The sequence below is a fragment of the Halichoerus grypus genome, chromosome 1 (assembly GCF_964656455.1).
Source record: "Halichoerus grypus chromosome 1, mHalGry1.hap1.1, whole genome shotgun sequence".
Taxonomy (NCBI): Eukaryota; Metazoa; Chordata; class Mammalia; order Carnivora; family Phocidae; genus Halichoerus; species Halichoerus grypus.
In genome coordinates, this window is record NC_135712.1 from 71,341,514 (window position 1) to 71,368,743 (window position 27,230).

General features: G+C 47.0%; 1 long non-coding RNA gene across 5 annotated transcripts in view; it reads right to left on the bottom strand.

The window, feature by feature from the left end:
• LOC118528407 (uncharacterized) overlaps positions 1-27,230 on the bottom strand; it is an 81,233-nt gene that overhangs the window by 37,895 nt on the left and 16,108 nt on the right. For 2 of the 5 annotated variants that reach the window (XR_013445900.1, XR_013445895.1), the window contains 3 exons: positions 21,736-21,851; positions 12,190-12,280; positions 3,059-4,441 (listed from right to left, as the gene is read on the bottom strand). The exons of 1 other annotated variant lie outside the window; for it this stretch is intronic. This is a non-coding gene — a long non-coding RNA (uncharacterized LOC118528407). Of the gene's footprint in view, positions 1-3,058; positions 4,442-12,189; positions 12,281-21,735; positions 21,852-27,230 lie in introns of those variants that run through there. 2 more of the 5 variants (XR_013445896.1, XR_013445898.1) reach the window with 2 other exon arrangements.

Here is a 27,230-nt window from a genome sequence, read left to right on the forward strand (position 1 = left end):
GGCCAAGACATGCCTTTCAGGATTGGAGGGCAAGAGTTCGGGGGTGAAATTCTGGACAGATGAGCAGTTTGGGACGGCTGACTTCCCTCCACGCACCTTATTTTCCAGCCTCTTCTTTATGCATCCCTCTCCGACCCTTCTGAGCCGGCCCACTCTTTCTTTTTTAAACCCGGGGCAGGGGGGCATGACCTTAATTCTTCAAATCCTGTTCTGTGTATTTTTCTGAGTCAGACCCAGGGCCTGACGCAAACACAGCAGGGCGGCCCTCGGTAGGGGCATCAGAACCTGTCATAGCAGATTTTCTTTCTTTCCACCAAAGCGAGAGACACTCCCAGAACACAAAGGACACGGAGGATCCTGTCTCCTTGGGGGATTTAATTATTGCCATTAGTGGCTCTCCTCTTCAGCAGCGGCGTCTTTGCCTCACTGCTTCTAGAGAAGAGCATCACAGAATTTCAGCTCTTACCCAGGCGGGCGGGCCGGAGACGGACCCCCACAGGCACAGCGGGAGGGATGACGAGCGGCCACCTACGCGGTGTCAGAGGCTCTGGGCCCCCAAACACAGCCACCATTCACTAGCTGACCTCTCAAGCCTACCATCGGAGTTTTATTTATTTAGCTTTTGGGGTTTATGAGACAGTCAAAGTTCAAATATTCCTGGAGGGGACGATAGCTATGACCAGCCACTTGCCACTTGGTAGAATTTTTTGCAGATCACATTCCAAAAGCATTTTTTAGAGTGAGAGCAAAAATCAGATGGCGTAGGAAGGGAAGACAGTGGAGGGAGAGAAGGGTTCACGAATTAGAGGGGAGGGAAGGGCCCAGCAGGAGGCTGGAGCACGGAAGGCAGACAGCCTGCCTCCGCAGTTGGCCTACAACAGGGAAGCTCCGTGCGGCCCCAGCGACAGCAGGAGTCCAGGGGTCACTTGGATCCTGTTAGACAACTGGGGCCCCTGACTTACTGAATCAGAAACTCTGGGGGTGGGGCCCAGAGTCTCTAGTTTAACAAGCGCACAGCTCTGATGCATCAAGTTCGAGAGCCACCGGCTTGCAGTGTCTGTCCTATGTGGCAAGACGGGCCCTGTATCCCACTGCTCACCAAGCTCCCTTCTCTGATTTGCCTTCTCCTGTGCCCAGCAGTGAGCCATGAGAAACCACCACTGTGTGTGGCTAGGAGCGTGCCTGGCACACGGTACAGCTCCATAGCCCTGGGAGGTGGGATGGTGACAGAGAGTAGGGCTGCCTTTGGCCCAAAGGGCAAAGGGCTTGGGTCGAGCGGGGTGAAGGGGAGTGATGAGCTGAAGGAGGTTCCCTAGGGTAGCCACCTAGGCATCCAAGAAAGGCAAGCAGGGATCATGTTGAGTGAAGAGGCAGAAATAGAGACAGAAGCCTGCTGAAGAGGGCTCAAGCCCAGACTGAGGCCCCACAGTGTGTGGGTTCTGGGCCATGAGGTACCCCTGGATGGGCTAGCTTACATTTTCTCTTTCTTCAGCATCTCCTCTCTTTGGGTCAATACGCTCAAGATGCAGCTCTTTGGCCAGTTGATCTCTTGGTTCTCTCCTACCACCCTCCAACTCCTACCCCCACCCCCACCCAGGCAGCCCATGTGGCAGAGGCAAGGACAAGGAGCCCCAAGGAGACAGATGGAGAAGTCTGAAGCAATCCTCTGCAAGCCGGACCTGCCTATGAGGTCCCCTTCTTTGCTCTATTTTTCTCTACAGCACTTGTCAGCATCTGAAATACTATGCTTTTTGTGTTTACTTCACTAGAATGGGAGCCCGTTGAGAATTTTTTTTAAGATTTTATTTATTTATTTGTCAGAGAGATAGCACACAAGCAGGGGGGAGCGGCAGGCAGAGGGAGAAGCAGGCTCCCCGCTGAGCAGGGAGCCCGACGTGGGACTTGATCCCAGGATGCCGGGATCATGACCTGAGCAGAAGGCAGACACTTAACCGAATGAGCCACCCAGGCATTCCGAGAATTTTTTTTTTTTTTTTTTTTTACTGAATTATTTACTGCTCAATCCTCAGGGCCTTGGACAATGCCTGGCCCACAGCAGTCATTCAATAAATATTTGTTAGAAAAAATGGATGAATCTTAAATGTGTACAAATCTTAAAGTTTACCCCATGATCTATCAATATTTATTTTTAATATAAAAATGATTACTCAGATACTTGAGTAAAAATCAATACTTCATGTCCTCCACAAAGCTGGGGCTTCAGATGCCTTTACGCACTGCAGCTCCAGACTCCGCCCCAGAGGGAAGTTTCATTTATGACCAGACCGCAGGATGAGAGAGGATGAGGCTGTGAGGGTCAGGGCCTCTGTGTGAAGGCTTTACAAAGACGTAGTAGGTCTCCATGCCTCGGCCAGATCAGTGTTTCTGAGAGGTACATGTGCAGGAAGGTTATAACCAAGTGACAAGACAATGTACACGAGCTCTGTCCCGTGCCTGGCACACGGTGAGCACCCAAGAAAGTTAGCAAGATCTCTCTTCGCCTCTGGACTCCAGTGAAATCTTGATGAACAAGACATTCAGGGAACAGTCCTTGTAAGACTCCTTGACCTCAGGATCAGGGACTTAGTCCCTTTGTTTCCCTAGTACTTGGCACAGTGTGTGTCTAGAAGGCCCTAAATGAATGCTTGATAAACGAAAAATATTGTTTCCCATTGATTTTTCTGAATATTACATTATATTTCAGGCCTCGTGGCTGAAAATCATCCTAATACATATTCAGCAACATTTCTACATTAGCAAGTGGAGTACTGAACTTCCTTGCATCTTCTTAAGAGGATACAGAATCTTGAAAGTGGTTATCAGCATGTACCCTGACTATCCCTGACCATGTGTCCTTGTGGGAGGATATGAGGAAGGATGCAAAAGGGGCATGAGACTGAATTTTTTAACCCCCCAAAACCATGGGGCATTGAAAGAATTCCCTGATGTCTTTTCCCCTGAATTTCAGGGTTAGAGCTTACAAGGGACTAAGATCATCTAGCACCAATAGCCTAATTTGACAAATGGAGAAACCAAGACCCAGAGAGGGGAAGGGGCTTCCTGAGGGTACACAGTATGTGAAAAGCATCATCAGAACTGGAACCTTGTTCTTTTTTTCTTTTTTAAGATTTTATTTATTTATTTGAGAGAGAGAGAGTGAGAGAGAGCACATGAGAGCGGGGAGGGTCAGAGGGAGAAGCAGACTCCCTGCTGAGCGGGGAGCCTGATGTGGGACTCGATCCAGGGACTCCAGGATCATGACCTGAGCCAAAGGCAGTCGCTTAACCAACTGAGCCACCCAGGCGCCCTGGAACCTTGTTCTCTTGACCCCTGGTTCAACACTCTTTCCATTTTGTAGATTTGTCTCTATCTCTTAAGAGTAGAAAGGAGAGAAAAATTCAGATTAATTCATTGTTTAAATTCTGCACTAAGAGAAAGATATCAATTTGTCTATAAGGATGTTTATTGAGATTTTACTTTATACTCAGCACTGTCTTAACTACTGCAAGGCAGAAAGCAAACACAAAACTGTCCCTATCTATTGCATGGTATTGATGATGATAATAGTAAGTTTCAATTTTTGAATACGTGTTATATACAAGCATTGGGTACATTACATGTATTATCACAAATAATTCTCACAACAGCCTTATAAATAGACTTCTGTGTTAGGCCTCTTTGGGTTGCTTATGACAGAAACCCAACTCAAACAAGCTTAAGAAAAAAAGGAAATTATTTGCACACAGAAATGAAAACACCAAGAGTTGTCTAGCTCTGACTAGACTGGATCCACGTGCTCAAACAATGTTGTCAGAATCTCTCGCTCCTTCCATCTCCTCTGTGTTAGCTTTACTTTCTAGTATGTTCTTTCCTTGTGATGAAAAAGATGACCTCCAGTAGCCCTGGTCCCATGAGCTTACAGTGTATAATTTCAGAGGGAGAGCCCCCTGAGTCATCATCCACATCAGCTGTCTTCTAGAGCTTGACTGATCCTCTTTGGATCATGTGAGTACATCTGTACCAATCATTATGTCTAGGAAAAAGAGGTATTTTGATTGGCCACTCCACATCTTGATAGGATGTAAGAGGAGAGTCTCTTTTCTCAGTGGAATGAAGGAGAGACAATTCATAATCCCATTCTGCATAGGATGAAATTGAGAGTCAAAGAAATCAAGTAACTGCCCAAGGCCATAGAGACTATTAGAAGCAGAGCTGGATAAAAACTCAACATCTTGCCTCCAAAGCTTATGTTTTTTTATTTTTCGTGAGTTTTTGTTGGGTTTTTTTTGGGGGGGGCGGGAGTATAACACACATACCTTAAAATTCACCATTTTAAAAGTGTACAATTCAGTGAAAATCCTGCTTTAATCATCAGGCCAGGTGTTCTCAATTTTGGTGTGATCACTGCTCAGTTGCGAAGTATGTGGTAAGCAATTTGTTGCTATAAATGGTTGAATTACCAGAGTTATTGAATGATTTACTTTTAAAAATAGAAATCAGAATTAATTAAAGATTATCCCTCTAGGGGGACCTGGCTGGCTCAGTTGGTAGAGCATGTGACTCTTGATCTTGGGCTGGTAAGTTCAAGCCCCACACTGGGGGTAGAGCTTACTTTAAAAAAAAAAAGATTATCCCTCTAATAATGCCGTCCTCATTTTTTTTCCCGATATACTTTTTTAGGTGTAGCCAGCCAAACTCCTGCTTAAGAGAGTGTTGTCACCCATTCTGAGTGTTCCCTAGGAGAAAATGCCACAGCTTGGAGCCCTGCTCCAGCTTGCCATAAACAAAGCTTTCCCCATTGTAAGAATGACTAGGACTCCAAGAAAGATACAGAGCATTCTAGGAACATTAATAGAAATGACAAATCTGTTCAGCAACACTGCAGATTATCAGATTAAAATTAAATCAATACCATTTCTAGATTCCAGTGATGAAGGCTAGAAAAAAAATACAATAAAAAAAGACATCCCATTCCCTAAAGACTCCAAAACATTAATAATTTTGAAATTAACTGAAAAGGACATGCAAAATCTATTCAAAGAAAATTATAAGCCTCTGAGGAAAAAAAAAAAATTACTTGAATAAACGGAGCTTCTGACTGGGAAGATTCTACATGGTAAATGGTACAAATGCTCATGCAATCTTGGGCCACATTAATTCTCTGCTTTAGAAGGAGGGAGATGATAATCCTGTTCTCCCCCAGGGGCGCCTGCATGGCTCAGTTGGTTGAGTGTCTGCCTTTGGCTGGGGTCATGATCTCGGGGTCCTGGGATCAAGCCCCGCGTCTGGCTCCCTGCTCATCGGGGAGTCTGCTTCTCCCTCTCACTCTCCCTCTGCGCTCTCTCTCAAATAAATAAATAAAATCTTTAAAAAAAAAAATCCTGTTCTCCCCTGAGCTGCTCAGACCACATTCTGAGGGAAACCCAGACAAACTAGAACATGTCAGGGGCGGGGAGGGGCAGGGAGGCTGGTGACAGGTCTGGAAACCATGCCATACAAGGACTGAGCAGGTTAATCTGGATGTTAGAGAACTGGGGGCATTTCCTCCGGGTAAGAGAAGATTTAGGGATGGGGTCGGAAGACTGTGGCACGTGAGTATTAGACTAGCCCTGTGGGACAGCAGTGTGTGAAAATTATAGGCAGAGAGATGTCGGCTCAATCAAAAGAGCAGCTTCTGAAAGTCAGAACTGTCATCGATCTAAATTAAATAACCTTGTGAAGTAGGCAGAGTAGGTGATATTATCAGCCCTAACAAAGAGATGAGGAAAAGGTCCAGCAAGCAAAAAGGACTGGTCTGTAATCACTCAGGAGAGGAATAAGGGACTGTGGGCTCCCAGTGCTGTGCCCGCTTCTCCAGCACTGAGCTTAAAGAGATGCAGCAAAGCAGGTGCAAACAGCCAGCAATGAGGAGGTCACAGGAAAGCTACTCATGTCAAAGCGTGACGAACAACTCTGAATATCCTGTGGAGAGAAGGCTCAGACAACGAGCAATGATTTCCTATGGGAAAGTAATGACTTCTGACAAGAAACAGGGAGCAGGAGAGCAGGAATTTCTGACAGGGGACCAGGGATTTTTGACAGGAGAGCAATGGTTTATGACAGGAAAACAGGGATTTTCTGACAGAAAATGTTGATTTCTGACAGGATGTTAGTGGACTTCTGACAAGAGAACAAGGCTTTCTGAAGAGAGTGGTGATTTCTCTTAAGACGGTGATTTTTAAAAGAAGAGTGGTCATTTCTGACACAACAGTGGTTTCTGACAGGAAAACAGTGATTGCTGATAGCAGAGCATGGATTTCTGACAGAACATTAGTGCCCATTACACAGGACAGTAGTGATTTCTGACAGGAGGTCTTTGACAGGAATGAAGGTGTTGATTAGGAAGGACAAAAAGCAGCAGCACAGAACAAAGAGGGAACAACGGGGAGGAATCCAATTCCCTCTGGAAAGAGCTGTTGGTCCTGGGGCCTGGGGGTAGGTTTCATCAGTAATAAGAACAAGCTGGATCAGGGAAGGCTCAGCTTGGGCAAGATCTTGGGTCCAGTATTTCATTTAACAGAGGGAGACTGAGTGGGTTGGAGGGACAGTATCTAGGAGATTTATATCAGAGGTGAGCATAAATGACTAGGAAATGCATTTCCACCCAGACACTTGGAGGAAGTAGAAGAGAAGGGGATCTGGTCCTTTTTCAGTCCCCCAAACTTTGAAATAACAAAGACTTGGTTTTGATTCAGGAGATTCTAAGGAAAACTTTTGCCCTCTTAATTAATTACATATTCTTGGCCAGGGGAGCAAGATAGGAGAGCAGTGATCTCTCTAAAGCTGTAGTCCTAAAGTTATCCAGGAACCAGATCCCAGCATGCTTGGAGAGAAGTCAGCATTGCGGTACAGAGGAACATGAATTGAAAGAGGAGGACGTATCAATAAAGATCCCCTGATAGAAATGGTAGGCTGGCAAAATCCTGCTCAGAAGGAAAAGTGATTTCCTTTGTCCCACACTCACCACCCAAGCCCCTGAGAGCTCCCAGGCTAAACCCAGAAACCATTTGCAGGATCCTTTTCCTGCAAGTGGTTACGTTTACTGTGAGCAGAAGCCCAGCAGTGCACCACCAAAGCAGGATATGTGTCAGAGGGAAGGAACGCTTCTTCTCTCAGACTGAGCTCTCATTGACCCCAGCTCCAGGCACCACGTCTACCACGTGACTGGATTCCTGCGGGCTCTGAGCGCTAAGAGAATTCTAATTGTGCAGATCCCCAGAACAGCTGCAGCATCCCGAGCCAGCAGCTCCAGACTCGCGCTTCCGACCGGATGCCGGGGCTCAGCACAGCTCTTCACACTCAGTCCCGCAGGCCTGTGGCAGGGATTTGAACACACAAGGCTTCCTGCCGAGAACGCCCCCCTGCCCCCACAGACCCACCTTTAGCTCTCTCTGGGGGTCCCCACCACTTTCTTCCTATAGATCGAGGGGGCATGGTCTTTTCTTTCCAGCTGCTACCACCTCTCCTCCCTCTGGGGTTCCTTTCAACCCTAGCTGGATTCAGATAAGGACTGAGAGTTCCCCAGCTTCCCCCCACCCCCTGACCCCACTCTTAATTTTCCTGACTGGCCCTCAAGTCATTTTATTGCTGTGAATATCATAATAAAATTACAGATGAGAAGCAAATTGGAGACTTTTTTTTTTTTTTTTAAGTAGGCTCCATGCCCAGGGTGGAGCCCAACACGGGGCTTGAACTCACAACCCTGAGATCAAGACCTGAGCTGAGATCAAGAGTCAGACTCTTAACCAACTGAGCCACCCAGGCACCCCAAATTGGAAACTTTTTTAATCTCAAAAAAAAAAAAAAGTGCACTTCTGAAGAGAGTGGTGATTTTTCCCAGGAGATGTTACGCAGCCGGTCCTGTCTCACTTTGAGAACTGCTCTCATAGACCTTCCCAGGCAAAGCCCTTTCCTGCATTTCTGCCTCAGGAGGCAGGTGAAATCTCTCCTCAGCTGTGTGAACCAGGAAGCTGTTCAGGGCCTCTAGGTCAGTCCTTTTCTGTGAAGACTCACCACGTCTTCCTAGCTAGGTGACTCTGGACAAGTTGCTTAACCTCCCTAAGTCTTGGTTACCTCATCTTTAATGTGGGGACAAAAATGCCTACTTCACATAATTGTTGGGTGATTAGCTGAGATTATATATATATGTATATTCATATATAATATCTGTATTTATATGTATCTATCTATAAAGTATCTGGCAGCCCGTGGGCTTAGGCTATTTGCCCTGACTTCTCACGGGGCAGGGCTGGGGCGTTGGGAGCCATGCCCTCGAGCGCAGGGCTGCAGCAGGGAGGGCTGAGCACTGCGCGCCCCATCCCTCCGAAGGCTCCCGGCTGAGCAGCTGGGTGGAGGCTGCCATACCGTGGGCGCCTCCCTCCAGCTCAGGTGCCCTGGGTGGGGCTTTTCTGCACAAAGGGCTGTGCCCTCCTGCACAAAGGCACCATCAGGGCACCATCAGGGCAAGCCTGGGTGCTGGGTGTCTGTGCCAGCACCCGGCCCACCCTGCTGGGGAAAGAGAGAATGGCACTTCTAAGAGGAGCATTTATATGAACCTGCAAGGCCAGGTTCTCCTCCTCTCCTGCTTGTCCTCGGAGAGCCGCTGCCGTGGCTAGAGGTTCCCCTTTTCTCATCAGAGGGGTCTCCCGGAGTGGGGGCTAGCCTGCCTGCACTTGGGCTCCGGCAACCACGCCTCCTCCCAGAGGGGTTCCCTGGGGGTGATTTGCAGGGTCTCAAACTCAGAACCTCTACCATTATATCCTAGGGCTACAAAAGAAGCTCTTTTTTAATACCATGACTAAAGAGCCGAGCAGGGATTTTTTTTCTCTTTTCCCCAGTCGGTAAAGGACTAAAGATGGAGTTCAAGGCCCCAGCCATCCTGAAACACCGCAGACTCAGCATGTAGCTGGCAAGGGAAGGGGCATTCTGTGCAGGGCTGCCTGGATCATTACCTCTCTGTCTTCGTTTCTGTCTCACATAGTTTGTAAGACATGGGACAAGACAAAAAGGTGGGGGTTTTTTTGTTTGTTTTTTAGAGAGCGAGCAAGTAGGGAGGGGCAGAGGGAGAGGGAATCCCAAGCAGGTTCCATACCGCATGCAGGCTGGATCCCACAACCCTGAGATTATGACCTGAGCTGAAATCAAGAGTCAGATGCTCAACCAACTGAGCCACCCAGGCGCCTCCAAGACAAAAAGGTTTTAACTCATACTCTTGTCTCCCAGAGTTAATCTGTGTGTTCCCTTTTCACTCTGCTCTCTCACTGGTACCCAAGGGCACCCCCCCCCCACCCCCCGCCGTCCACAGTGACCAGAAACACACACTCACAGAAACTGTAGGGCCAAGGCCCAGACACAAAGGCTGAGAGTATGCTTTCAGAACCAGATTTTCCACTTCCAAAGACCAGTCAAAACTGGGCTTGGGGAAGCAGGAAGAGGCAGCTGGGCCCAGACTGGAGGAGTGAAGACACCTGAGTCCTTGAAGTGGGGGAGGGGTGGAGGAAGAAGGGAGCAGATGAGAGGGCATTCAATGTGGGGCTCAGCGTGGACCCCTACCCACCACCAGTGCTGGGAGCTTTTAAGGTCTGGAACAGCAAATGGTGGCCTTGGGAGCCAGGAGGAGGGATGAGGCCATCGTGGAAAACCTTGCCCCTGAACAGAACCAGGTGGAAATTTCTCTGTAAGTAGGAGAAGTGATGGACCGTACACTGGTAAGGGGTTTGACTATGGTGGGAACAGTCTCCTCAAATGAAGGAATTTTTGATGAAAGAACTGTTTAGAAAAAGTTGGAGCCATTTGAGCAAAAATCCTCAATTTTTCAGCACAAAACTAACCGAATTTCTCAGGTAACTGGAATATCTTTTTTGTATTATTTTTAGGAGGTAGAGGTATATAATTAAGAATTGAAAACAAATCAAGGATTTATTTTTTTAAACAACAAAACAGCTTCCAGGAACTCCCCTGGCCAGTACAATCCATCCCAATTCACACTTTGAAAATAGGAACAATTGATGTTCAGGAGGATGACCCTTGAATCACTAGGTCATCAAAAGAAAGTTTCAGTTCACTCAGTTGCCAGAACCCCTATTTCTTTTGCATTATAGGGAAGTAGAGCATGACTGTATTTCTAAATTAACCACAATCTCCTAGAAATTGATTTTTCAAGAATTCTAACATCCTTTGGATAAAGGCAACACTGTGTAGAAATTGAATGTATTACACATTCAGGAATGAGTTCTTCTTTTGAGAAGAACCTCATGTGGTTGCATCCTGTAGAGATTTCACTGGGATGGTTTGTACTAGGGGGTCCTCAATTTGGGGACTGGGGAGCATTCTGCCCCCTCCCCCAGGGACTATTTGGCAATGGCTGGAGACATTTTTGGTCGTCACAACTAGGGAGTGGGAAGAGAGATTCTACTAGCCTCTAGCAGGTGGATACCAGGAACATTGCTCAACATCCTACAATGCACAAAACAGCTCTCCACAACAAAGAATTACTGGACCCAAAATGCCAGTCGTGCTGAGGCTGAGGAATCATGGCTCATGATGATGCAAAAAGACGTGAGGGCCAATAGGGTAGCTTCCCCAAGGCTACTCACTGGCCTCAGAGCCTGGCTCAATGGCCTGCTTTGTCAGCCATTGCTTGGGGCTGGTCTCACCTTATTCAAGCTCTTAGGATGGTTATATGATCTAAAGCTAGGACATTCATCTGCAATAAACCGTAACAATCGGTATGTCTGGCTGCTCTCTGCTAGCAGCAAACCTCCTCAGCTGAGCCTGCAGGGAAACGGAAACTGCTCCACCAGGAGTCGAGACTGAGTCCCGAAGTCAGTGCATGTCTTGCTTGGGCAGGACTCGGAGGGTGCTGGGTGGAGCCACTGTTTCTGCTTCCACGGGCAACCAAGTCTTCTTGTGACCAACACCCTGTTTCTTTGGATGTGTTAATGTCACCAGTAAAGTCTGACTTTGACCGGAGGCCAGAGTCTACTTAAGATGATTGCATTACTTGGCTCTGATCCATTCATCATGTTTACATTGTACAGTTTAATGCGGGAATTCCCTGATCTGAGAGCAGAGGGAATTTTGAGAAGCCAACTAATCCCTGAGTGCCTGGAGGTTCAATAACTAACATAGTTTGCTCTAATCTAGTACCAGTATTTGTCAAACGTATTACTATGAGATAGCAATTGATAAAATAGAAACAAATGGAAAAGTGGTCATAAGTCATAAGAGCTTTGTGCCAATATGTATTTTCTCAATCAACAAATAATAAAAATATAAATAGGGGCACCTGGGTGGCTCAGCTGGTTAAGCATCTGCCTTTGGTTCGAGTCATGATCCCCAGGTCCTGGGGTGGAGCCCCACGTCAGTCTCCCCGCTCAGTGGGGAGTCTGCTTCTTCCTTCCCGGGCTCTTGCTCTCTTTCTCTCTCTCTCAAGTAAATAAATAAAATCTTAAAAAATATTTTTTTAATATATAAATATAAATATTATCATGTGGGAGTGGGTATGGGAAATATTTTGATGATAAAAAGGAGGACCTATACTGGAAAAAGCTGGGAGCCACTGGTTTGACTCTCAGAAAGTTAATTTCCTATAATTTTTAGTTCCCAAGCAGGGAGGCACAGCACCCCAAGGTTGCCTTACACCCCCTGTGGAATCTGCTTAGTCTGTTCCTAGGGGCACACTGTGGGGAGTAATCTTAACCTCTTGCACTTGCATATGCTTTGCAATTTCTAAAACATTTCCCCATGTGTTATCTTATTGGCTCTTCCAGCCACCAGGGAGGAAGGTAGAATGGGGCCCTTCTACTTTATGAATGAGGGCAAGGCATTGATCTCTTGCTTGCAGGGCTGGGTTCTGGACCCCATCTTCTGACTGGGGACACAGAGCTCTATCCACGCCTCCTGCATTAGTCACAGAAACTCTGGAGGGATCTGACACGCCAAATACCGAACTCCAATCCATTGTAACTGGTGGATGAAGAATTACCAGAAGTATTTAAGAGCTTTGATGAACTAATCATTTCATATACTCCTGCATCCTAGTTTGTGAGAATTTCACAAAGGTAAAAAACAAAATAAAACAAACAAAAAAACCAGAAAATAATGAACAACCCCCCCCCAATGTTAAGTTGCCATGGAAACTAGGCTTACATTAAGATCCATATTTTCTGGTACAATTTTCTGAAATTCCTCTTGAGGGTTTCAGGTGATCTTGGAATTCTCTAAACCTCACTCTCTAAATCTGAAAAGTAAAAAAATTCTGAATGAATCAGATATTTCTGCATTATTTTATCTTTGACATTGTTAGCCTAAATCTATGAGTTGTATCAGCATAATCTAAGGAAGAACTCTCTAGAATAAATGAAAGCCATTCATCTATTTATTCAGTCATTTGGTCATTCAACAAACATTGATCAAATGTTAAGGCACTGTACTAGGCTCTGTGTGGAGTACAAGACTTCAAAACAGAAAAAGTCCATTGAGCACAAACTCGTGCAACTAACCTCTATAAGGAAATCAAGAACAACTACAAGAAAGTCATTATGATTGGCTTACAACTGATGCTTTAAACCACTTTTGATGAAAAGTAAGGGCTCTTTTATTGGAATGTAAAGTATGCAGACTAAGAAAATTTCCTGCAAGTGACTCAGAAATTCTCTGAATTCTAAACAAGCTCTCAAATGGCTATAGTGTTTAGAGAAAACTAGTAATGGAACAGTTTACCTTCAGTTCTTTGTGATGAGAATCTAAAATCTGCAACATAAAAATTTCAAAAGAGCTTCCAATGCAACAATCTCAAAGGCAAGGAAAAAATATTCATTAGATTTAATCTAGAGTCTGGTATTGACTGCTGTCCACTAAGGGACTTTCTTCTTGTCTCGAAAAATAATGTGTACCATACAATTCCATCATTCACAGAATATCTTTTCATTTGATCAACAAGTAGCTACGTTTTACTTGTTAGGGGGAGATGAGACTGATTTGGCAAATGGAAACCAAGGAGGTATTTCTAGAAGGATATTTTCACTGTCACTGTTACATGAAAGATGATAAAATTAGGCAGGAAATTACAAAAGCCTCTGATGCAAAGGAGGAAATTGCTTGTGTGGTGTATAGGTAGAGAGGGTACACTGAGGAGGGGCCCCGGACAGATCATGTGGGGGACCCCACAGTTATTTTGTTTTGTTTCTGAGCATCACTCCGGACACCAATTCCAGGTGCCATATGCCCTGAGCACGGGCACTAAGATGGGTAAGATGCTGCCCCTACCTTCGAGATGCTTATTGTCCTTTCAGGGGAGACTCGGCCAGATAACTAGAGAGTTCCAGCCCAGTGCGATGAGGACCTAACGAGGCCGGTATTGGGATTGTGTGAGCACACAACAGGGCTCTCACGCCCAGCCTGGGGGTCTGGGGGGTGGTGGGTATCCTGGACAAGAGCCTCGTCGAAGTGCTCTCTAGGACTGACATTTTACATGTGTCTGGGAAGAGAAAAATAAGTACAGAACAAAGCATAATAAGAAATCCTTCAGAGGAAAAAACAGTACATGAAAATACTGTCAGATCCTCTACTATCTTGATTCGATTGTACTTGGACAGAGGCAACAGGGAGACAGGGAGCTCTGGGGTCGGCAACACCTTCTTGGCAGGTTTGCTCAGGTTCTCGGGGAATCTCCAGGGATGTCCACTCTTCCCATTAGCAATGCCCTGGGACGGAGGACGCCCCACAGCGGCACTAATATTTGCTATATTGGATTACCAAGCCGAGTAATTGCCATTTAAGCTTCAAGTCACGGTGAGGGCATTCATCTGTGTTTTTGTTCATTTGTACGGCAATTAATTTGTATCTAAATTAACAATAAAAATGGTTATGTGATCCAATAGAGTAGAAATGATGTTAAGAAGAAAATAACTTCATCTGTTTTACCCTCCTAGCCAGGCCACGTCGCCCTTTTCCTCTTTTCACTGTTGTTTCTCTCTCTGGAGAAGGTGATCTTCAGGCCAGCAGAGTGGGAACCAGCCGTGCGTGCTGGCTCCAGTCAGGGGTCCAGCCTCAAAGGCTGCGGACAGGAAAATGAGATTTGTGTCGTGCAAAGTATTGTTGACGCGAAATGGCCCCAGCAGGTCACTTCTGCAGCATGCTCCCAAGCGAGGCCAGGAAACAGGCCCTCTGGAATTGTTTAAGGCACAGGGAGACACAAACCAACTCCGAAGATGTTAGCACAGGATCAGCCAACTGGAGCTCTCGGGCAGCATATGGTTGGCAGACACATTCTGTTTGGCATGAAAAGGTTTTTAAGTCTTTGGATTTGTTTCCAATGTTTAAAAATTAGGCTATTTCACATGAATATTCAGATCTCCGATTCTCTTGAAAAGTTGGCATATTGTTTGCACCCCATCTACGTTCCTGCCTGGCACCATGTGCCTGGAGCAGAGTGGTCACCGTGCCGTGTGGTCAGGCACTGTAGTCCCCGTCACTCGCTAGTGTCCGGCCCGCTGCCTGCCTCCCTCCCTGCTAATTTGTCTGGCTCCTGTAGGATTTGAGTGCAACCACTGTTTTAGCATTTGCTTAGTCACTTACAGAAGTAATCTGCTTTAGTCACTCTCTGTATCAGCTGCACTTTTTAACTGCCGGGAGCAATTTTTTTTCAGCGTTTTAATGTCTGGGACATGGAGGCTACTCCCTGACCAAAACTCTTACACCTGCTGCTGTGTTCTTTAGTTTTGGCATTGAACCTGTGGCCATAGAACCACAGACCCAGCCATCTAAATAGACCTATCCCTCTAAACAGTGGAAGCAGTTCATCTACCTGTCTGATTTAGGAACTGAAGCTCAGAGAGGCCAAGTGACTTCTTCAAGGTCACCCAGCAACTTGAGACAGAGCTAAGACTAGAACCAGTTCTAGTGTGTTTCCTCGGATACTTCAGCCTCTTCTGGGGTGCTCATTCATGATCCTGCACATTCCAAAGCAGGACTATAATTCCCCAAGTCATTGTGCAATCTTAAGTTTGTACAGTGTAGGCCTGTTGGGCATGGCTATCTGCTCTCTAAGATGGCCTCTGGTGATAAGATTCAGTGTTCAAACTTAGTTTCTGATTTCCATCTGTTGACTTCTGGGAGCTTTGAACTGGGAATGAAGCCAACTGGGTTCAAGGTTCGGCTTTCCTTCTTAGTAGCTGTGTGATCCTGGGCAAGTGTCCTTGCCTCTCTGAGTCGGAATTTCCCGATTGTAGGATCGGAATGCCTGCCTCACAGGGTGTTGTGATGATCACAGGACATAACAAACATGTACAAAGTAAGATAAATGCGAGTTACTCTTCCAGGGCCTTGAACTTAGCTATCAGAGAAGCTCAGATTCCCGCCTTTTTACAAGTGAGGCAATAGAGGCTCAAGGAACAGTCAACTAGCCCGCTCCTGGCAGAGTTCAAATTAGCAAGCAGGTCTCACGTCTCCCCCACCACGACCACAGCTGGACTCGAGGACCCAAGTTACAGCCATGTGGGCCCCAGCACGTGGGCAACAGAGGAGGATCCGCTGGCCAGGGGGTGAAAAGGGAAATGCCCTAAGCTCCCCTCCCAGTAGAGCCCCCACCTCAGAAACAGAATCACTCCCTGGCTCTTATTCTGAAAGCAGAGTCCCCCCTTTGCCCCCCCAGCTCTGATTCCCAGTCCACGAGCATGGGCTTGGGGAGCATTATACCGTACAAATGAACACTGTTTTTGCAAATTTGTGGAACCTGCCAGCCCTCTCAGTTTAACTAGATCTCTGCAGTGACATCCAGACATGTTCTGCATTAAATTAGAGCTGGTAATTTCAGAGGGAAACAGCTCTGAAATGGCATGAAAGACGAAAATCTGTTCCTTGAGAAATGGCCCCATATGGGCTGCATTGCTACAGTTCGGGTAAAAGGCTTTTCCTCCCTTTGTTACTCATCAAGCCGCCAATGTTCATGTCAGATTTGCAACAGAACCGTATACTAATGGAACCCAAATTAGCTCTAAAATTAGCTCTTAACAAGAAACTGGAGGCTAGCTCAAGGCAAGCAGATTTCTCTGACTGTGAGAGACGGAAAGCGTTTTAGCAAAGCAGCCACATATTGATATTCTGGAGCCTCGAAAAAGATCACTCTTTGCTCTGAGTGAATTGCCCAGGAGGAATTGCGTGTGGCCTGCTGTCTGCCCATGTGTCCGGCACTAGCAGCTCAACCTGTAGTTTTAAGAAAATCTCCCCCCAAACAAAGAAGCTGTTGAGAGTCTGGAGCCTGGCTGAGGGGAGGGAGGGGCCGAAGAGATCAGACTTGGGTTGGGGACTGGGTCCTGGGAGTGGCAGTAGTCCGGATTTTAGAGCATGTTCCATTATCACTGTCCAGCTAACACCTTTAGAGACCTAGAGACTATAGAGAAACCACTGATGGGAAATATTTATATGGGTAAAGAACATCTAGCAGCTGAAATGGGTGACTGTGAGTTATATTCCACCATCCTGGAAAATCGGGGACTGAAAATTTTCTAAAGCACGTCCTATTAATAGTAACATTTTGGAGATATTAATAGAGTGGTAAACTTCACTAATAGGTCCCGGACTGTCAAGTGTTTTGCTGCCCCTGGCTCCTCGATGACCTCAGGTTGGAATTTAATGGTTAATGGGTCTGCATTTTGAACGCCACTGCAGGTCTGAAGACCAGGGTGGCGGGGGGTGGGGGAGGGGGTTGCAGGGAAGGCTGTAGGATGCAGGATGGGTGGTCAGAACCTCTGAAACCTACCCAACGAAAAGACAGAAGAACTAAGAAACCGAAGTAAGGATGTAGTTGGGGAGTAGCAGGAAGATGGCGTAGGTGCAGGGTGGTTTGAATTAGATACCGTCCCATTGGGAAAAATGTATCCAATTCTCATAGGTGAGGAGTCTACATTCCCATCTGCTCTGGGAAGCAATGGACTCCTGTTTGGCCAAGGAGTGCCTCTGAACCTGACATTTGGGGCATGTAAGTCCCATTCCACTTCACACCCAGAACCCGCATTGAGCACTGTCAGTTGAGTATTGGGTTGGTTTGGCTAAGTCTTCCTCTCAACCTCATGGAGCTCAGTCTATTGGGATAATAAGATGGGCACATAGATAACCAGAATATAAGCCACAGTGGGTGAGAGCTCTAAGGAAGGGCCCGAGAAAGCATGTTGGGGCTACAGATAAAGGAGTGATTAGTTCTGCATTGTGCATACCTGGGGAGTCTGCATAGAAGAGGTGGTGTCTGGAGAGGGCCTGGAAGGATGGGTAGAAATTAGTTACAGGACTTTTATTTATTTTTTTTTTTTTTCCTTTCTTTATTTATTTTTTTTTTTTTTAAAGATTTTATTTATTTATTTGAGAGAGAGAGAATGAGAGACAGCATGAGAGGGAGGAGGGTCAGAGGGAGAAGCAGACCCCCCGCTGAGCAGGGAGCCCGATGCGGGACTCGATCCAGGGACTCCAGGATCATGACCTGAGCCGAAGGCAGTCGCTTAACCAACTGAGCCACCCAGGCGCCCTAGTTACAGGACTTTTAGACCACCAGAGGCCAAAACGCTAAGCCTATCTGTGAAGAAAAAGGATGGCGTCATAGAAAAAGCTCTGGCTTATGTTCTAATCCCAGCTCAGCATGAGAAATTGCTATGTATCTTCAACGAATTCATTTAATTTCCCTGGAAATTAAATAAGAGAGTGTATATGAATGTGCTTTGTAAAAGATAAAATACTACACCAATGCTAGTTATTAGTAATGATACACGTACTACCTCACCGGATTGTTATGAGACTTCTTTGAAAGTGCTGTTCAAAAGAAAGTTATTACTATAAAAAATTCTGGAATATTCTGGCCCCACAAAGAACTGTAGATGTAATAAGGGTTTATCGAATTATCAACAATTGAAAGAAAAACTGAAGCCCAGAACACACTGTATTAGGTTACATAGAATTACAACTGGCAGAAACATATTTCTTATTAAATAAAAAAAAGAGCCTTTTAAGTGAAACAAATATCAAGTTTTCTAATGATGCTTATAAATCAATTTTTAAGATGGAGAACTTGCTACCATAATTGTTCATTTTTCCTGGCAGGACAAATCTCATGAACTCACAACCTTTTGTGTCAGGACGAATAGATCCATCCTTTCTGATTATCACTACAGTCGAAGATCTCCGGTGCAAATGTACCAACACTGGCGAGGAGGGGCTTGCATTTTGTCCTTTTCCAAATCTGCCAAGAGCTTCACGAGGTGGTTTCTAATACACCTTACTCATCAATAAAACCATCTCCCTTTGAATATATCCTTCAAACTCAGGGAAAAGAGAGATTGCCAATTCAAAACAACAGACCACAAAAATGACAGTACCTCTAAACGGGAAGTGTATGAGTTCTGCAGGGCTGCTGTAATAAAGAACCACAGACTGGGTGGCTTAAACAACAGGAATTAATTTTCTCACAGTCCTGGAGGCTAGAAGTCCACGACTGAGGTGTCAGCAGGGTTGATTAGTACCGAGGCCTCTGTCCTTGGCTTGTGGATGGCCACCCTCTCCCTGTGTCTTTCCTCTGTACCTCTCTGTGTCTAAATTTCCTCTTCTTATGAGGACACCGGTCATATCGGATCAGGGCCCATTCATATGATCTCATTTTACTTTAATTACCTCTTTATTTTTTTTAAAATTTCTTAAAAGATTTTATTTATTTGTCATTGGAGGGGGGAGAGAGAGAGAGCGCACACAAGCAGGAGGGAGGGACAGGCAGAGGGAGAAGCAGGCTCCCGGCTGAGCAGGGAGCCCGGTGCGGGGCTCGATCCCAGGACCCTGGGATCATGACCTGAATCGAAGGCAGACGCTTTACCGACTGAGCCACCCAGGTGCCCCTTTAATTACTTCTTTAAAGGTCTTATCTCCAAATACAGTCGCATTCTGAGGTACTAGGAGTTAGGACTTCAACATATAAATTTGCAGGGGTGGGGGCGGAGAGACATAATTCAGCTCATGAGAGGAAGGTACCCAGTACCTCATGTAACCTTTGAAAAAATAAAAAGCCCATAGAAAACCTCCACGACACCAGTGGAAGACAAAGATACACCCTTCTCCTGCACAAATTACACACATTTGTAGTATGTGTTTTGCCCACTCGTGCAAGGGCATGAATGGCACAATGCTATACCTTTCAGTGAAAGCAGCCCCATGGGAGTGGGTTGTGCGGGACGAGGTGGGGCTTGTCTGTCAGTGTTAAGGTCAGCCGTGCGGCCATCTGAACGGCAGCTGCTGGAGCGGTGGGGAGGAATGATGTGGGGGGAGGGGGGGAAGCTGTGCAGCTTCTCCAGGAACCAGGTTGGTTCTTTTTCCCCTGACGATTTTTTTTTCCTACAGGAATTGCTCCTGGCCAGTTAGGAAATCTGGGAGAGATCCTGAGTCCCTGGAGATCTGATCCCCTTCCCCCACCCCAAGCCTAATAGACCACATCTGATGGAGAAGACAGAGATGGAAAACACTGTCTCATTAGCAACAGCCTCTGCCCTTGCAGATTTCCAAAGAAATCTGCAAAGAAAAACAAGTGTGTTCAAACACCACGCTACCCCACCCTGCAGATGGGGGGCCTGGGCCCTACAGTCTGGAAGCTTCCTGATTTTCCTGTGGGAACAGTGGGTGTGATGTGAGGCGTGCTCCAGAATGCCTGTAATTTTCCACCTGTGGACCTCCCTGACAGATACAAGCCTAAACAGGAGGGACAAAGGGAACCAGGGAAGCACAGCTTCCAATCGAATGAAACGGATCACCTAGAAACGCTCAGAACTAAAGCAGGCATAACAATGCCCGGGTTATTGAAGGTCCCCTGGGTGCCAGGAATATAGAGACAGGCTACAGTAGAATCCTCTCGCTCTGACGTAGAGGTCCCTACCTTCATTTTACAGATGAGGAAGCCCAAGTTCAGCAAGGCGAAACAGGTCACCTCCCCAAGACCAACAACTCTGATGGTGCTGGGGTTTGAACCAGAGCTGGCACAACTGTCCACAGCACGACACTGCCTTCCCCTGTGGCCAGGCCACTGGCAGCAGAACGCCAGCATCTCGTGCAGGCCACAGTCCCTGGAGTCAGCACCAACCGGTTCTCTCCTGCCTCTGCCAAGTGCAGCCTCATGCGGCCGCTCAGTGCCCCGCTGAGGATAGCACATCCCAGGCCCTTGACAGAGGGGAATTGAACTCAAGTATCATTAGGTCATGATATAAGCCACACTAGGTTACTGGGGTGAATGCCAGCGTCCTAATCTGGATGAAGGTATGGGGAGGCCCGGGGGAGCCCTCACTAGGTTAGTGGAGTGCTGGCCTCTCTGCCCAAGAGGAGCACCCAGCTTTAGCCCTGCAGGGCGAGGGACAAAGGAAGCGAACAAATTTCCAGACCATGAAGGAATGGCCCTCTATGATCTATGGTGCCCCCTTCTCCACCCCCCCACTCCAACCCTTTACAAGGAGGTGCTTGATCAAGGGTCTTTATAATAATCTCTAGTTTGAATCAGCAACTTAATCGAGAAGACAAAGTGTCGAACAGGTCTGCCTAACATTGTCACTGTTTTCTTTTGGACAAACCATTCCCTCATCACATGCTTTGCTTCTCTAGCTGCCAAACTGAGCCAATAATGCTGACCACCTATTTCCCTTAGGGGAGAGAAGAAAATGTTTACATCTAGCAGAGCTTGGGGCTCCTGGAGAAAAGTATTAGATAAACACTGTGCCATTCAAATGGAATCTGGGTTTGTTTTCACTTTCACTGCCAAACTGAAAGTATGCAGCATTTCAAAAGTGTCCTCTAGAGCTTTAAAAGCCTTTTTCATTTCCTGAGTGTTTGGGGAAAGAAGGTCCTAATGTGTTTTAGAAAACTGTGTATTTTCTCTTTTGGAATTGGAATCTCTGAATAGATAAGGGAAAATCAGATTAAGAAATCAATCTAGTTGTTAATTTCTACTCACACACACAGACCCTCCTTCCTGGCAGGTGTCAGTTAAAGGTTTATAGAAACACTGTCAATCTGGGGGAAATCCTGATTCATCCTCTCATCCTCATGGAAAGCAGGTATTCGCTTTTCCTTTTTCTTAATCAGAACTAGTTTCTTAGCCAAAGCCCTTTCTAAACAGCTATTGATTTCCCCCTCGCTGGAATGGGCCATTAGTAATGCTGGGGCCTCAGGAGTCCCTTTAATGCTCTGTCTTTGTTGGGGGCAGGGTTGTATTTGTTTGCAGAGGCCGTCCGGGGGCCTCCCAGGCATAGGCCACCAGTCCAGCTTCACCCCAAGCTGGGTCAGAGCGTGGGGAAGTGAGCTTGCTGGCTGCCCTCCCTGTCCCCAGTGCCTCCCCCCACAGCCAGGTCCAGTCTGTGCCCAGCTCCAGCTCTCAGCAGCTCGCCCCTGCGGGCAGGCACCTGCTAAAGAGAGAACTGGTCACCCAGGCGGGAACTGCTCAGAATAAGGTGTAGGACTGTACCTGAACCAGATACCTCTTGGGCATCCCCTGAAACTCTCTGTCCTCTCCAAAAGCCATGTGTTTCAACCAGTCTTCACTGCAGTGACCAGTTCTGTGTGGGCCCCAACAACCTTCACCTGGGCCTGACCCCACAGTGCCTCACCTCAAGGCCACGCCGTTTGCCCCTAGTTACCGGGCTTCCCTGTTGATCCCGACACATAAAATGCCTGGCGGCCTACCTGATGTTCATGCTCGTGCAACGTAGAGGAGTGGAGGAATGCATGCCCTCTGGGTCAAATGTCTCCGTTAAGAGATAAGAGCCAGCGGATCCTTTCTTCTCTCTTCCTCCTCTAGACTGAGAAGGAACATTGCATATGGTCATCCTATGACCTCTCAGAAGATGGTGTCATGAAATGAGCAGTTGTAGTTTATACCAAGCTGTGGCCAGCTCGGAATATGCCTTTCTATTGGTTCTCCCTCAGTCCCACACCCCTTTTCCCTTACTTCTGCTCCTTGGGATCATGCCCCCTAATGAAGCCGATATCCTTATGCAGTTACCCCAGGCTCTGCTTTCTGAGGAAGCTAAGGTGGACAGTCCTTCATAAGGATGTGAACATTTTAAAAGGGACATCTTGAAGGAGGAGGTGTCAAGACTCAAAGAAAGGCATCCTAATGATAGAATCTCTCACAGTGGGCTGAAGGAGGGAAAGGTCAATCCAGAATTCAGAAGTGGGGGGCGGGGTGGGGGGCTGGAAGGGAATCAGTCTCTCTTTTGCTGCCTTGTCACCTCAACGCCAACTGGCCTCCTCCTCCCTCTGCCCTTGCCTCGACCCAGGCTTCTCTCTGCCTAGCTGTGCTGTGACATGCTTTTTTTCCACTTGTACGTTCTGCTTCCCAAGGTGGTTCATCCCAGAGAAACACCTGTTCCCTCTGAAGGAGGTTGCCTGAGTTATAAATGAGCCTCCAACAGAGAAAGATGTGGTCAAGAGAGGGGAAAGAGAAAAACAGGTAAACAAGTGGGTCAGAATGTTTCTCTGAGCATCCCAGGATGATGCAAACTTTGCTTTCCCTTGAGTCCTTGGTTTAAACCCTGAAACCAACCTTAGAATGGTCTGAAATCACCCTGACCACCACTTTCTTCATGTGCTCTGGGCTTCTCCACGTCTGCTCCTTGCCTCACCCTCTTTCCTCTGTTCATGCGTGCCCTCTTTCTTCCCTATTTTTACATGTCTAAATCCCATGTGTTCTTCAGGACTCAGAACAAAACGCTAGTTCCTCCAGGGAGCCTTCCTGGATTCCCCAGTTGGGCATGATTTCTCAGTCCTCAATATTTTCCCTTCTTAATTTTCTTACCTCTGACTATAAACATCCTATTTGTGGGACTCTGGCTGATTCTCCCGTGAGTCAGAAAAGGGCCCTGCACGTGGTGGTTGGTCAAGAAATAATGAGGAGGGGCACCTGTGTGGCTCAGTTCCATTAAGCATCTGCCTTCAGCTCAGGTCATGATCCCACGGTCCTGGGATCGAGTCCCGCATCAGGCTCCCTGCTTAGCGGTGGTGTGTGTGTGGGGGGGGGGGTGTTGCTTCTCCCTCTCCCTCTGCCTGCTACTCCCCCTGCTTGTGCTCTCTCTCTCTCTCTCTGTCAAATAAATAAATAATATCTTAAAGAAAGAAAGAAAGAAAAGAATAGAAAGGAAGAAAGAGGAAGGGCAGGAAGGAAGGGAAGGAAGGAGACTCTGGGCCCAGACAAGTGTCTTCTGCGTCTGGGATCTGGCGGGGTCAGTGGCCAGTTTTCTTTGTTTTCTCCTTTGTGTGCACTTCTGATGTTGCCAATGACAAGCCACAGCAGAGAATCTCAAATTTACTGTTCTCAGGTGAGGCGTTTGCCTGAGGTAATGCTCTCTCTCTGCTTTCCCTCACCTCATAGAAAAACTTGTGTCCAAAGCCCATTACCGCCCCCAGTGCATGGACCTTGCAGGGAAGAATTGCATAAGGACATGACAGACGTGGGTCCCAAGCATCCAGTCAGTGGGAAAAGCGGCTTCATGGGATGGGAAGCCCCCCAACCTTGCTTTCTCCTTGATCCTCCTCCCCAGCTAACAGCCTCCTAATCCCTTACCTGGTTTCTCCTTTGAGTCTGCTCTGTTCTCCCTTTCACACTCTCTGAGGTTTGAGTCCCTGGTGACTGGGTCTACAGCCTTGCATATTTAGACAACGCCCTCTTGCACATAGGGAGCCCTCACACAGATGGACTGAGTTACTAAAAACAGACCATTTCCTTAATCCAAATTGCTTAAAGGTAAGGAGCCCCAACCCTGAAGGCAGGGCTCCCTCTTGGAGGCATGGGTGAAGCATATTAGTGATCCAAGTGGCTTCTAGGCCTGCTGAATCTCCTGTTTGACGCCCAGGGATCCTGTATACTTGCCAGATAAGAGACAAAACACTCAGTTACATTTCGATTTCAGATAAACAATGAAAATATTTTAGTATAAGTATATCCCATGCAATATTTGGAACATACTTATACCAACAATTATCTGCTGTTTATCTAAAATTCCAATTTAACTGGAGGCCACATATTTTTATTTGCTCAATCTGGCAACACTTCCTTAGCAGGTCCTGGAACCTTCTCCTGCAGTCATTCTCTGGCACCCAGTTACAGCTTCCCCTCTGGGCCCCTGGGGCCAGGGAGAGGTAGTATCAACTGCAGGAAACTTCAGGAGTTTTGGAATTGTCCATTTCTGCCCTCCTAAACTACTTTGCAACCAGAAAAGTAGGATCTCTTTTGATTTTCTTTTAGGATTACTTCTAAGATAGGTTAAACATATATGCGTTGTCCTATTGTATATGCTCTATGTCACAGAAGTCATTAAACTTGGAGAGGAGCCGACAGTTTAACAGAGTGTGGCCATGTGCATTCCCTCTTCACTCTCGGGATGACCCCTAGAAGCAGAGGAGGGCAAGGTGGATCTGTTCATAGTTGGGGAAACGCAGGCGCAGGGAGCTCAGGGACTCGCTGACAGGCTCAGGAATAGTGCCGGGGGCGGGGGGGCGGGGGGGCAGGACCAGCCCCGGGTCTTAGGCTCCTGGTGTGCAGTGTCCCTCCCTCCTGTGCAGCCCGCCTCCTCAGGCCACCCGGCTCTCGGTTCATTAGGCAGCAAAGAAGTCTTTGGAGGAGCTGAAAGGGAGAGGAAGCAACCCGGAGGGACTGGTGTGGGGAGCGCACACCAGAATGGCGTGTTTTAATTGATCTTCGGTTGTGCCAACAACCGCCAACTCCCAGGGCAAGCAGCTGCTGCTTCTGAGTCAGCACCCTTCCGTGAGGCTTGGCCTGCCCAGAGTGCAGGCATTTCTGGCTCCCCCCACCGCCCCCCGCCGCCCAAGCTCTTTGTGCAGGAAGTGCGTCTGTGCAAAGCAAAAGGTTTCTTCTGCTTTCTTAATTAGACAAGCAGCTTGGAGCCTGGCGTCCTGGGAATACTGTCCAGGGTCACCTGCAGCTTCGCCCCCACCCCACCACCCGGTTTATCCTAGAAGCCCTGACAGACCTAACTCTGCTGATGAAGCTAGACACAGCTCTAAAGATGCTGCAGGAGGCTTTTGAAGTACAAAATACTTTGTGAAGGGGTTTGAAAACTTCTGGGCTTCTTAGCAAGTTTCCTAGCACGCGCGTGCTTTGCACAGCTCCAGGGTGCCTATGCCCCGCTGTAACGGGGGATGGAGAGAAGCTTCCAGTAGGAAGACGTCCCTCCTGTCTTCCTGGAGACCTTGGGATTTCGGAAGATGTCTTGTCTGGTGAGACAGGAAGAAAGACCCTGGCTGAGGGGCCCTCCGGCCACTGAACTCACAGAGCCGAAGACTTAACTTGCATCTCCACAAAGATGTTTAACAAGCATCTTAAAGCTAACAGAACCCTTGACTCCTTCCCTCTCACCTCCAACACGTGCCTTCCCTAACCTTCTCCATTTTAATAAATGGCCTCACCACCCACCCCCAAAAGAAATGGTTTTGCCTTAAGCCAAAAATCTAGATTCATCCTCTATTCCTCTCTTTCTCACAACTCCACAGCTAATCCATCGGCAAGATCCTTTGGTTCTACCACCATGTGATATGTTGATCTGCCCATTTCCTTCATCTCCATTGCCAACATTCTCTTCCAAGCCACAACAATCCATTCAAACAACCCAGTAAAGTCTGTCTATAGCCCCTCTGGCTCCATGACAATCCTTTTTCCCATCCCAAGGCCCTCTATGATCTGGTTCCACCCACCTCCCCTTCAGTGGACTTCTCTTCCTTCAATTAAGAACAAAAATATCTTGTGTCCCTGTTTAATCCCCTCAGTACCTGAATTTGCCATGTTCACATTTATCCATCCGTGTTTATGGTCATGCCTCCTTCATTAGAACGTGAGTTCTGTGAGGGCAGGCTGTTTGTCTTTTTCTCCACCAGATCCCCAGTCTGCCCATGTTTTAGTTTCCTAGGGCCACCATAACAAAGTACCACAAAATAAGTGGCTTGAAACAACAGAAACTTATTCTCTCACAGTTCTGGAGGCTGGACATCCAAAACCAAGGTCTTATAGGGTCGTGTTCCCTCCAAAGCCCCTAGGAGAGGATCCTTCCTTGTCTCTTCCAGTAGCCCTGGGTCTTCCTTGGCTATAGGCCCAACCCTCCAAGTTCTCCCTCCACTCTCACACAGTACTCTTCCCTCTGGGTCTGGGTCTGGCTCTGGGTCTCCTCTTCTTAGAAGGACACCAGTCATATTGGAGTAGGGCAAGTATGACCTCATCTTGACCTGATTATATTTGCAAAGACTCTATTTCCAAATAAGGTCACATTCACAGATACCAGGGGCTAAGACTTCAGCATATCTTTTTTTTTTGGAGGGGGCCCACAATTCAACCCATAACAGCCTGGCATAGTAGATGTTCAAAAAACATTTTGCGAATGAATGAGTATTTTCAACTGGACTCAGTAGAATATAGTGAGCTGATTTCCAGAGCAGCCAACACAAGGGCCTGGGGCTGCCCCTGAAAGCGAAAGGAAGTGTGCAAATCTATCATGCCAAAGCAACACACTAGAAAGAGAACATTGACATAAACCCGTTGTTGGGTATTACGCCACTTTTGAAAATCTTAGAAATCGAAGGAAAAAAAAAAAGAAAATTTTAGAAATCAAATTTAAATTTTTTCTCACTGATTTCATCAAGTGAGCCATCAAGGCAGCCTGCAGTTTATAAAGGCCTCTCCCTATAACCTGTCTTTAGCTTCTCACAGGAGTGTGCACACATCATTGCGAAAGGGGCAGAAGCTCCGAGGGAGGACGTGGTTTGCCTGGGGATGGCAGGGCCAGGATGGGGGCCCAGGCTGGTCAGACTCCTTGGCCAGTGTCCCTGAAGGCAGCCAGTGTTGGTTTCATGGGCCCTGGTCAAGGTCAGTCAGACAGTGTTTGTGCAGAGCTGTGTGATAAAGTCTGAAAAATGAGGAAGAAGACAAGATGGGAGGAACGTTGTTTAGCTTTAATAGAATCTAACTAGCCAGGACTTGGATATTCAGAAATGAGACCGATTCTGCCCATCGATTCCATTTTAAAAAACAGCAACAACAACTCTATTTTAGAGTAACATCTTTTGAGATCACAGCTTCATAGTATTTTAGAGCTGGAAGACACTGTTAGGTTGTGGGAAGAGGCCCTTGTCCTCAAGCAGGATGATAGCTCAGGAGTGGGATTAAGTCCCAA